Source organism: Mustelus asterias, chromosome 13, assembly GCF_964213995.1.
Source record: "Mustelus asterias chromosome 13, sMusAst1.hap1.1, whole genome shotgun sequence".
Classification (NCBI taxonomy): Eukaryota; Metazoa; Chordata; class Chondrichthyes; order Carcharhiniformes; family Triakidae; genus Mustelus; species Mustelus asterias.
Window position 1 is genome coordinate 24,168,458 of NC_135813.1, and position 13,415 is coordinate 24,181,872.

The 13,415-nt window shown below is 39.8% G+C and overlaps 1 protein-coding gene across 6 annotated transcripts in view; it reads right to left on the reverse strand.

Annotated features, from left to right (window-relative positions):
- The window catches only part of rc3h2 (ring finger and CCCH-type domains 2), a 102,838-nt gene that overhangs the window by 69,497 nt on the left and 19,926 nt on the right, over nucleotides 1-13,415 (reverse strand). For 4 of the 6 annotated variants that reach the window (XR_013499348.1, XM_078226566.1, XM_078226562.1 and 1 more), the window contains one exon: nucleotides 3,585-3,671. The exons of 1 other annotated variant lie outside the window; for it this stretch is intronic. The gene's annotated coding sequence lies outside the window, so the exon portion shown is untranslated. The remainder of the gene's footprint in view (nucleotides 1-3,584; nucleotides 3,672-13,415) is intronic. One more of the 6 variants, XM_078226564.1, reaches the window with a different exon arrangement.

Here is a 13,415-nt window from a genome sequence, read left to right on the forward strand (position 1 = left end):
TAGCCTGTAGTTTCCTGGTTTATCCGTTCTTGAATAATTGTACCACATTGTCTGTCCTCCTTTGGCACCTCTCCTGTGGCCTGAGAGGAATTGAAAATTGCCAGCGTCCCTGCTATTTCCTCCTTTGCCTCACTCAATGGCCTGGAATACATTTCATCTGGCCTTGGTGATTTCTCCACTTTTAAGCCTGCTAGGCCCCTCAGAACCTATGTTAATTTCTTAAGTTGTTTCACAGTCCTTCTTCCTGATTTATTCCCAACACATCTCTCACTAAAGCACACTGATACAAATATTCATTTAGAACTCTACCTATGTCCTCTGGCTCCACACACAGATCACCACTGTGGTACCTAATTGGCCCTATTCTTCCTCTAGCACTAGCTGAATCAAACTGTTCACAGCATATTTGATTGCCATGGCACATTATATTAAAAAGGTGCTAGAAGCAAAATGTTATATTTGCACCGTTCAAAAGCACACAGTTCTCCAGATTACTTGGTCAACTTCAACCAAATGCCATTCAACTATCATCTCCAAAAATAGATTATCTGAGCATTAGTTGGCTGCTTATGGGACCTCGCTGAGTACCAACTGTCATATTTGTATATGTAAATTATCTAGGAAAATCTGTTGCAGTGAAGGCACCAAACTTCCTCCTTATTTCATCACATGCTCTCATATGATATTTTGTGTCTTCAGATAGTGAGAAAAATGGAATGTGATTTAGGTTTTATTATTAATTTTCTTGAGTAGGTACAAAATAATGATGCAATACTCCACAATGTACATTTCTGTCCATCATGGATACCTGGCAAAGAAAGGATAACTTTTAAAAAGCATTATCAAAATAACCCTTTGTACATTACATTAATTACAGAGGTCAATGCTACAATATATTCATCAACAATTTTGCAACTGACTTACAATATTAGCAAATTGGTATCAAGAATGATCAAAGTACCACAATCTAATGTGAAAAGCTCATGTGACATGTGCAAAGTTTAAGTAGTTTATTTGTTTGAATCGCAAGATTATATTACATTCTAAAGTCGGTGACTCTTAGAAATATGCATGTTATTATTGGTCAGAATTAATGTATAACTGAATATCATGTAACTCCTTGTACACCTGGCTTTAAATACATATATAACAAGACTAGAAAAGTGATATTTAGCTTAAGTAAGAAACATTGGAGGCATCAAAATATTGAAAATCAGGGGATAACTCCATTAAGCAAGCAGACATTGATCATATCATTTTGCGAAGGACAAATAGCAAAGTATAAAAAGCACTGTGCACCCATCCACTTTACAACATTCCTTAATATCAAATGCTATGTCACCAACCTCAGTTGGAATTAATATAAGAAACTGAGACCTTACATTTTAAGACATAGACAGGGTAGATTGGAAGGAACTTTTCCCCTTTGTATGGGATTTAATAAGCAGGGGGCATAAATTTAAGAACATTTAAAGGGGATTTGAGGAAAAAACATTTTCACCCTGGTGGTGATCGGAATCTGGAACTCACTGCCTGAAAGGGTGGTAGAGGTGGGAACCCTCTCGAGTACTTGAAATGCCATAGCATTATTGGCTACAGACCAAATGCAGAAAAATGGGATTAGAACAGATAGGTACTTGATGGCTGCTGCAGACATGAGGAGCCAAAGAGCCTCTTTTGTGCTGTAAAACTCTTTGCCAGTAAGATTCAAGGCCTCCATATGTGTCCCACTGCCAGCTTTTGAATGCAGCTCAACCTGGTTACACCTTCCAATTTCTCTATTGGCTGCTCCATATCACTCAATCTCTAAGACCACATCATGGGTGCAGAACATTTCACACCTGAAGGTATGCTAACCATATAGTTTAATCAACACTTTTTCATTCCTTCACATGCAATAATGTGAGACTGTGACATAGTGACTATAACAAATTTAAATCGGTGCTTTAATTCAGGAAGTTGCTCAGTCTCTGAAAATAAATATATGTTAAAGAGATACAAAACATACACTTCCTTAACTGGTTTAATGTTAGTGATATTTACGTTTTAGCAACATATCTGCCAATACACAAAATTTACAATTATAGATTATGCCTTCAACAATCGAAAAATATTACATACTTTACAAAGAGAGATGCCGAGATGAGACATGAACAAATGCTTCAGTGATAGGTGAGAATTAAGTAATTTAAATGAGAAAAGTGGGTTTAAGCAGGGTGTTCTGGAAATATGGCCAAAATAATTGAAGGTTTTGGTACCAAAAGTAGCAAGGGGCGAGGGAAGAATCTGAGGAGAAGCAAGCCGACTACAGATGGAGGCTGAATGAGGTTATGCAATGAGGTGATGATTTAACTTCGTACACTGGGGCACAAGGCGCCATTGCAGATCAACAAGAAATGGTGGTAATGGGCAAACCTGATTTAATATCAGGCAGAATGTACATAATAAAAACAGAAAAAGCTGCAAATACTCAGCAGGTCTGACAGCATCTGTGGAGATGTAAACAGAATTAATGTTTCAAGTCTGTGATCTTATTCCACAGACCCAAAACATTAACTCTGTTTCTCTCTCCACAAATGCTGCTGGATCTGCTGAATAATAATATATTTTCGTTTTTATTTCCAATCTTCAGCATCTATAGTATTTGAAGTGTGTGGAGTATGGAAAGTCATCATGAAGAATATTGGAGAAATCAAGTTTAGAACAGTTAAAAGCATGGATAAGGGTTTGCAGAGACATTAAACAGTCTTTGGTGAAAGTATAATTTAAAACTCACTTCTGCACCAATGTTTCCCACAATTCAAGAACAAATTTTAAAAATGAATAAATTAAGTTGATCCCTGCAAGAAACTGATTTTCCTGTAACATTCATCTTCCAGATTTGTCTTCCTACATGGGACCAAATATTGGGCAATAAAAGTAGTCTTCTGAACACATAGGAATTGGAATCTGTTCAAGGGAGAATTGCTGTAGCAAAACATTTATAAAGTTCTGGTTAGGCCAAAATTAAAGAGTATTGCATCCAATTCTGGTTACCACGCTCTTGGGAAGGATGTGACAGTCCTTAAAGGAGATACAAAGAAGATTTATCAGAATTCTCCAGTTTGGGGGATTTCCACAAAGCTATAATATTAGGTTGGAGGAGCTGGGGTTGCTCTTCTTGGATCAAAGGTGTTGAGGAAGATCTCAGTTTCAAGGTTAAGATGGGTTTCGATAAGGTAGACAAAGAAGTTGTTCCCATAGCTGATGGTAGAAGGACCAAGGAACACTAATTTAACATTTTGGACAAGAGTTAGCAGAGGAGAGTGGGTGGGGAAGAACATGGTGGCGATCTGAAGAAGAGTGTTTTTATGCAGCAAGTAACAACAACCTGGATCTGACTGCTGGGCGGAGGTGGTGGTGACAGTGGAAGCGGAGCAAGTGACGTGGGGCGTGGAGATGGGAAAATGCTCCTCTTAGGATTTTTTGTTTTGACAAACAAGATTTTTGGCAGTAATTTTTCCACACAATTATGCCATCAGGCGATGTTGAATATATACATGGGGGTGGAGCAAAAGAAAAAAAAAAAGGTCCTTGGACATCACCTGGGGCTGGTTACAAAGTGGCACTGACCAAGGTTTGGACCAGGTCTCCTTCCCATCTCCCTTCATCTGGGTCACAGGGTGCAAAATCTAAGAGGAGGAAAAAAACACATTTAAAGGAGAAAAAAAAAAATCAGTCCATGATTTCAGTGATCCCCTGGTGTACAACACATCTGCAATATTCAGGCATTTTGCCAAAAATTATGTTTCTTCCCTCCTTCAATAAAGATTGTTATTTAAAGACATCACCTCATCCCATCTGCATGTAAATTGCATAATTATTTTAATTAATCAGTGTAGGTGGGTTGGGATTGCTAGGCTAGTGACACAAGAGATCTATTTTAAGAAAACCACATAGCAGAAACCACTATCATCAGGTACCAAGACAACATTTCCAACAACAACAACACCCAGGAAGCAGAACTGGGTCAGCCTCATGCTGGCTTGTAGAATATTCATTTTGAAGTGTTTATGATGTTCAGGAAGCATCTTTGATGTTGTTTGAATTTTTTCTTTAAAGGGTGTACTATGTAATTTGTATACAACTAAACTAGGTAATTAGCCTGATCATCACCTTTTGGAGCTCAGAAGATGGAGTTTCAGGTTTAGTCAATAGTCACTTACTGAAAATGCGAAAACAGAACAAAAATACTCAATTAAAAGATTGGACAAAACATCCAGGTTGGAAGATCAGAGATTCCTGGCAAGTTGATTCTGGCTCAAAAACAAAAGCCTTTCAGTTAAGATATCCTTCAACAATGTATACTGGCTGCAAACTGACAGTGGAAAATCATCCTTCTCTAAAAGATGTTGAAATCTTCTCCCTCATTAGCCACTAACAAGGTTGGCTTTGCTCATCCCTAGTTGTCCTGAGAAGGCAGTGGTGTACTTTATTTTCAAATCATTTGAGGTCCATGCGTGGTGTACTTTTGATACAATGGGGGGGGGGGGGGGGGGGGGGCTTGTGCAGTCACTTCAACTGGCCTAGAGTCAAGCATTTGGTGCATTACTGAAGTCACATGTAGACCAGACCAGTCAAGGAGAGTAGGTTTCTTTCCTTAAAAGGATATTAGTAAACTAGTTGGGTTTTTAACGATAATCTGACAGCTTCATGATCATTGTTACTGCTACCAGGTTTTGAATTCACGACTCTTTTAAAATTGAATTCAAATTCTCAAACTGCCATCGCTGTATTTGAACTGACTGTTAAGATGAATGTTCTAGGCTAGGAGTTCTAGTCCAATAACATAACACCACACCCATGTTTTTTGTAAATTCAGAGCTTCTGATGTTTAGAATGTCTCTAATGTACCCAATCGCTTAAAAAAAATCAAAATATATGCCTAAAAAAATAAGTTTATGCTGACTGTTGAAGTAAAAATTGTTTAACCAACCTCGGGATAGAAATGTACTTAAGATCATTTAAATTGGATTCAGGAACAAGAGTTCATATCAAATTAATCTGGTGGAGATTTGCAAATACATTACTAAATTGGTGTTTAGGGTTCATGTTACGAATAGGGATTATTAAAACTTTTGACAAGTTTCCAAATAAACGATTGATGACGAAAGGAGGCAGCATGGCCCATTTGTTGAAAGATGCTGTTGGATAGAAAAAATAAAAGCAATGGAATGAAGTTAGTAGGGAAGCCCACCAAAGCAAATGGTAAAAGTTCTAAATATAAATGGGCAGGATTTTCCACGACCGTGGTGTGTTTCGCGGTGGCGGTGGCAGAGGCAGCTTGCCATTGGCCAACAGCAGATGCTGTCAACAGGGTTTTCCTTTCTATGCACACCACCCCCCACCCCCACTCTCGCTCCCAGGGAACCCTCGGTGCGGGCTTGCCTTTGGCAGGACCGGAGGAAGATTCTGCTGGGTGAGAACGGCTGGAAAGTTCTGGCCATAGTCAGGCGAGAGGGGGTTTGAGGGATAAGGCAAGTAATTAAATAAATACTTTTATATTCAATGGTTCTTAATTTCCCAGAGAATAGTAGACACATGCAACTGGCTGTAAATTGTGGAATGGGGCTGATTCACTACAAATCTTCAAGACAGATGGAATGGTTCTTGGCTTGAGTGGACCATTAATTATACTAGAGGGAGACACCAGTCCTGGACTTGAAGTTTGGGGGCCCAAGTTCATCTTTTCTGCCACTGTGACCACGTCCATCCCCAGTGACTACTTGCCCCAGTGGTGTTACACTAGCCCCCAATCATGTCACAACCCTCCAGACTCCACCAACACTCACCCCATAGAATACAGAGACGCAAGCCTCAAAAGTACATAAATTGATCACTGATTAACTGCTTTAGTACTTTTAAACTAATAAAAACACACTCATAATTGCCGAATTGGAATCCAAGCCAACCTGTTCTCAGAATGACTAAAGATGGTTAATATTATGATTGGAGTGTCTTACAGTGAGCAGACATTGAACTGGCCGATGAGCAACAAGATGGAAAAAAAAAAGTCAGATGATGGCATGACTGCAGCATAGGCCAGTGCAGGACGCTATGAGCCAGAAAAGGTCCAGTGCAGGAGCAAATATTAAAGTGAAGTCCAGTAAGTCTCCCAAGTCCAATGTCAGTGGTGTGGCTTTGTCTGGCAGGATTCCGTTCTTTGTCCTAGAAGACAGACTTTCTGAAGGCCAGTCTTGAGAGTGATGGTGGTTGGAACTATTTGCATGTGATCAGCAGTCATTATATCAGACCAGCAATGAGAGAATATGGAAGAGGGACCCAAGATTTTCTTGCTTCATCCCTTGTTGGCATGGCAATTAATTACATCATCACAGGTAAGATTGTGTAAATTGTCAATATTGCTGAACTTGTCAAGTGTTCCCTACTCATTGTACTTCGCAAATTAGTTTTCACTTTCAATGCAGAGAAAGAAAGTTCAAAAGTATTTGTGACAGGTGTTGTTAAACATATTTTCAGAACGGTTTTCACATTTGGAAAGATTGCCTGTAAACCATCACGTACAAGTCTGTACAAATCAGTTGGCGATCCCAAAGCATAGAGCTCATCACTATCAATGAAATGAATGAATTGTTTCAAGATTTGTGCTCGTGTCCTTTCGGTTGAGTTCACTTAATTTCTTACTGTAGTGGCTTTTAGCATTCTCATCCAAACTTCTGTCAAAAGCATGCAAAATAAATCAAGTTTTCTTCAGATTCACTTCTACTCTGCAATTGCACCATTATTGTGTCAAAGGTAACATTGACAGCATCAACAATCTTCTCTTTCCCTTTTAAAGTGACTTCACGGTCTCATAACTTCCTGTATCTTGTACACTTCTCATCATGTTAGTGCCTCTGTTTCCACCGAGCTATAATCATTTTGAGCTTCCATGACAAAACTTTTAACTGAGACTAACAATTGTGCAGTATTCAATAAAGTTGTATCAATATTTTGCAGTGATTTGCTGATGGCATTAATTCATGTAAATGTTCCACAAAACAGTAAAGACAGCAATATTGTACTTTTCAAATTTCTCTGCTAAGGATTTTGCTTCAGCTTTCACACGTTGTTTTCTGAATTTGACGTGGCTATGTCTGATAAGGTTTCCTTTATATCAAAGTTCAGTTTCAAAGCCAAAACAGCATCTGCACGAGCAGACCATCTGCTAGCTCAATTCTTTTGCCCAAATGTTTTCCATGTGCCTGCTCCAAGCAGAATTGCAACATATTCCATCGATACATGGAAACCAAAAATCGGCATATAGGTTTTGAAGTTTTTAAAAAATGTATGGTTGTCTCACAGGATTCAGCTACAGATCAAATTAAAGAAGTGACAGGAACATGGGATGAATAATGCACAGGGACTTGAAAGTATTCAGGTCTACAAGCAAGACTGAACAATGCATACCATATTTATGGCATTATCTGTCCACAACAATTCTTGATGTCCACACATAAAATTTGCAATGAATTCCAAAATCATTGTCTCTAAACATTCAGAAGTTTTCTCCAATTACAGCGGGATCTTGATCAATTGGGCCAGTGGGCTGACGAATGGCAGATGGAGTTTAATTTAGACAAATGCGAAGTAATGCATTTTGGTAGATTGAACCAGGGCAGGACTTACTCAGTTAATGATAGGGCGTTGGGGAGAGTTACAGAACAAAGAGAAGTAGGGGTACATGTTCATAGCTCCTTGGAAGTGGAGTCGCAGGTGGACAGAGTGGTGAAGAAAGCATTTGGCATGCTTGGTTTCATCGGTCAGAACATTGAATACAGGAGTTGGGATGTCTTGTTAAAGTTGTACAAGACATTGGTAAGGCCACATTTGAAATACTGTGTGCAATTCTGGTCACCCTATTATAGAAAGGATTTTATTAAACTAGAGAGTGCAGAAAAGATTTACTAGGATGCTACCGGGACTTGATGGATTGAGTTATAAAGGAGAGGCTGAGTAGACTGGGACTTTTTTCTCTGGAGCGCAGGAGGCTGAGGGGTGACCTTATAGAGGTCTATAAAATAATGAGGGGTGTAGACAAGGTAGATAGTCAATATATTTTCCCAAAAGGTAGGGGAGTCTAAAACTAGAGGGCATAGGTTTAGGGTGAGAGGGGAGAGATACAAAAGTGTCCAGAGGGGCAATTTTTCCACACGGGGTGGCGAGTGTCTGGAACAAGCTGCCAGAGGTAGTAGAGGCGGGTACAATTTTATCTTTTCAAAAGCATTTAGACTGTTACATGGGTACAATGGGTGTAGAGGGATATGTGCCAAATGCAGGCAATTGGGAATGGTTTAGGGTTTTTTTTTTAAAAAAGGGGCAGCATGGACAAGTTGGGCCGAAGGGCCTGTTTCCATGCTGTAAACCTCTATGACTCCAAGTGTGGGATTGTAGCTTGACAAAACAGAAAATTCACTCTATAGCTTTACTATCGCTGGTCACATCTTTAAATTAATTTAATTGGATCAAAAGTCTCACACCAGGTGTTGAATGAACTATTATAGTATTTAGCATCTTTTACATTATTAGTGAATTGATACGGAGCTGCTCTTCCATTGTAGTGGCGACATCGTCAATATTGATAACTTTTCAAATGGTCTTTGAGAAGCTCATCAAATTCACTTGAGAGATTCAAGGCAGGCTAAAAACTCATCTGAGTTGACAATGATAGCTCATCATGTCTTAAAGGTAATCCTAATGAAGAGCAGTATGACTGTGGCAACAAACATCTCAGCACTTCCTCGAATAAGAACATTCCTTTTCAAGTCAATAACTCAGAATCAATTCTTCCAGATAATTTAGATATTTGAACAAATGCACACAGCTTTAATGAGCGCTTTGGAAATTTCATGAGCTCCTCCAACCTTACTCCAGTTAAGTATCCATTGACAAATGCTCGTTTCCCTTTACCTGTGTATTTGACTGCCAGATTGATAGTGTTGCTTCATACTGACTAATTGTTCTTGATTTTAACAAATTAATTATCAGGCTTTTTTTTTGCCCTCCTTAGCCCTGATCACCTAGACGACCTTGCCTTGCTGTTGGCTCAGGCTGCCTGGCTATGTTATGGCCTCGTCCTTGATTGCCTAGTGGTGGCCTGAGAGTCAAGTGGCCCTTGCTGCTGCTTCCCGGGGGACACCTCCTTGGCCCTTGCACCTTATCTTGAGCTCTGTTCAATGACGACCTTGTAGTTGTACTGCTCACTGACTGTCTGCCCTCCTTACTTTCAGCTTGCTGCCCAGCCCTCCTTAGCCCTGCTGGCCTGGTTGAGTCCCTCCACCATTCCCCTCGACAACTACCAGCGCTTCCTCAGTCCTCACACCTCACCTTGGGAGTTGTGCTGGCTCACTGTCTGTCTGGCTATCTGGTCTCCTCAGCCCCCTGGCCCTGGGTCAGAAATTGCTGCTTTTTAAAAAAACACTTCTAAGGTTGCCGACGCACCCTCCTCTTCTCTAGCCTGGGGATCGAGTCGCCCCGCTGCTCCCCTCAATAATATGCTGGCCAGCCTGCTTTCTTGCTTGGCTCTTGCAGGCTTGCAACCCCGAGGCAAGTTCAATGACCTCATTGTTGGCTCAGGTTGCCAGCCTGGCTATCTGGCCTCACCCTGGGTCAGAAACACTGCTGCTGCTGCTTTTAAAAATATATTTTCCAGAGAACCTCATTATTGCTCTCTCTCCCTCCAAGTCACCATCACCTCTCAAATGATCTTGGAGAGTTATTTTTTTCCACTCTTAAGGGGACTCAACCCCTTTCTGGCGACGGTAATGCCACCTTATGTCAAAGGGAAATGGTTGGATTTTCTCTTGATGGAGATTGTCTGGCACTGGTGTGGTCTGAATGTTACTTGCCACTTATCACCCCAAGCCTGAATATTGTCCAGGTCTTGCTGCATATGGGCACAGACTGCTTCAGTATCTTAGGAGTTGTAAATTGTACAGAACACTGTGTAGTCATCATCAGCAAACATTCCCACTTCTGACCTTAAAATAGCAGGAAGGTCATTGATGAAGCAGCTGAAGATGGCTGGGACTAGGACGTTGTCCTGAGGAATTCCTGCAGTGATGCCCTGGGACTGAGATGATTGACCTCCCACAACCACCACCATCTTCCTTTGCGAAAGGTATGACTCCAACCAATCATTCTGAGATTTATGTACCAGGGCACATTATGTACCAATCACCAAATTCTGCAATTTCTCTCCACTGAAGTAGCATACTGCTTTTCTATTCTTCCTGCCAAAGTGAACAAGTTCATATTTTGCCACATTATACTCCATCTGCCAAATTCTGCCCATTCACTTTAACCCTCTAAATCTCTCTATAGACTCATGTCCTGACAACTTTCCTACCTATCTTTGCAACATCAGCAGATTTAGCCACCTGACATTTGATCCCTTTATCCAAGCCATTGATATAGATTGTAAATAGTTGAGACATTACAAAGTAATGGTACTGGTCTTAGACCTGTACTTCTCACCCTCATACGGAATGTAAAATACTATCATGTTATGGTCACTGTTGTCTAGAATCTGCTTTACTATGTGTTATTAAATTAATCCCGTCTCATTTCACATGAGATAACCTGCTCCCTGGTTGGCACAAGAACAAACAGTTCTAAGAAATTGTCCCAAATACACACAATGATTTCATCTGCCAGGCTACCTTTGCTAATCTGATCCATCTAATCTATATAAAGATAGGAATGGGATGGGCCATTTTTCAAAACTCCCAGATCACGGTCTAAAACAAGCATTAGGCCTCTTACGTATATAAATCGTAGCCTACCACCAGTTTTTGATGTCCACTACAAAACTGGATGAAGATGAACAGAGAAAATGATAGACTTGATTAGGCCAAATTGTTACTGCAGTCAGCCCGTCTTATCCAGCTGCCCTGGATGTTTGGAAAAAGAAATAGTCCAACACAATAGGACCACTGGAGGCAGGCCTACAAAATTGCACCAAATGTATTCCCCTTGACTGCTTCATGCAGAGGCTGGCAAATCTGTGAAAAACCAGTCAGAGAGGCAGCCAAAATGGTTAGGAATTTCAGGATGATACATTTTAAGCAGCTAGGAATAATGAAGCATATAATCCATAAAAATTTTAAAAGTATCTTATCTTGCAGAGTTCAGTTTACAAGAATAAAGGTTTAGTGGCCATAAATAGGACTTATATCGTTACATACATATTTCATATTATGACAGAACAAAGAACATTACAGCACAGGAACAGACCCTTCAGCCCTCCAAGTCTGCACCGACCATGCTGCCCGTCTGAACTAAAACCCCCTACCCTTCTAGGGACCAGATCCCTCTATTCCCATCCTATTTATGTATTTGTCAAGACGCCCCTTAAGTCACTACCGTACCTGCTTCCAGTACCTCCTCCGGCAGGGAGTTCCAGGCACCCACCACCCTGTGTAAAAAAACTTGCCTAATACATCTCCTTTAAACCTTGCCCCTCACACCTTAAACCTATGCCCCCTAGTAATTGACTCTTCCACTTTGGGAAAAAGCTTCCGACTATCCACTCTGTCCATGTCCCTCATAATCTTGTAGACATAATCTTTTAAAGAAGTAACAGAAGTGAGCAGTTATCAGATACTGTCTGGATAATGTCTATTGCTGCTTCAGTTTTGCACAGATTGTAGGTTCACAATTTTTTCGTTGCAGATTCACATGCCACACAAACAATCCCTTTTTTAAAAAAAAAGTGGAGGTAAAATTAGCCTTCGACAATACTGTACCATGAAACATGGACTACAAAATCAGCAGCTTTCTTTACATCCCATATAATTTTGTCTTCAATTAAATAAATGAAAAAGACTGCCAATCCACCATGTGTGCATTTCACAATACTGGCAAACACTAAATGTTGCCCAGGAGGAATGTTTAATTAGAACACATGCAGTACTCCCATCTGATTTTGAAGCACTGGAATATTTAGGCAGCATTTCAGATTAACATCTTATCTGAATGGTGAATCTCCGCAATACTCCCTCCATTATGCACTTAGGTTGCAAGATCAAATCCTTGGAATGGGATATGTATAAATAGATCAGATCTCAAAACATATCCAAAAGTTAAAAAGGTCCACAATCAGTCGGCATAGAAAAGCATAAATTAAACCAATGACTTCAAGCTATTGTGTTAATCTAAGACGGTCATAAAATTACAGCAAATACAGATTTAGCTCGTTATTCAAAAAGAGAATTATGCTCGATTTGGTGTGGTGTAATAGGATATGTATCTGGTGTAACAATCAAGTATGTGCTGGACCTAAAAAGAAACTAAATCAATGCCAAGGCAGTCAGCTGGTACTTCCATTATCTGCCCCCAATCCCTGGGGTGCATAATGAATATTGGTTATGAAAATTATGGTAAAGGCAACACAAAAAAATTAAATAATTTCAGCATTGACATCTAAAGATTGCAAATAATACAAGTTCCATTGTGTACAAGTAAAACATTTCTCCATTCTGAAGAGATGTTTATAAGAATGCAAGATCACAATCTCAATTTTAAAAAAATGGTAGTTTAAGCAGACTACAAATACACGTTTTCACCCACCTCACATTTCTCAAAGTATTTATAGTAACAATGCAACAAAGAGACTGTCTCATACCAATTCATCAGGCTTGGAGGAAGTAAAAGTTAGTGTACAAATAAATAAACTTCCCTCCCCCATCCCATCCCATGAGCAACCCTGATGGAAACATCTACACAGGCACATATTTTGTTAGGGTGGTGGACAGCAAATTGAAACACCACCCAATTATTTCACTTCCTAGTCTGGGATTTGGAGACCAATTGTAGCATAATTGAAATTTGTAGATTTGCAGGATTAAGGGTGTTTTAAAAACCTGAAAAATTGTTGCATATGTTCAGGTGTTTTTCAAGTGTAAAATAGAATCACAAATCCCTCGCTCTGCAAGTAAAGCGTATTTGATCTTCAGGATTTTCTTTACTTCAATACTTGGTTAGGAGGTACGTATAGAAATTAAAGCAAGTTATATTAAACAGTGTGTTTCTTAATATCATAGAGTCACTGTGGCATTTAAGGAGGCAGTTTGATCCATGCTGGCTCGCTGTACAGCAATCCAATCAATCCCATTCCACCTCTCTTTCCCTGCAGCTTTGCAAGTTTTTCCCTCAAGTATCCTTCTGAAATCATCGGTCATCTCTGATTCTACCATTCTCATAGATAGTGTTTTCCAGGTCATTACCACTCTGTGCATTAAAATGAAGTTCTTCCTCACATCCTCCTTGTGCCTCTTGCCTAAAACCTTAGATTATGTCCCCTAGTTCTAATATCATTAGTTAATGGGAACAGCTTTTCTTTGCCTATTTCATCCAAATCTGTCATAGCCTTACAA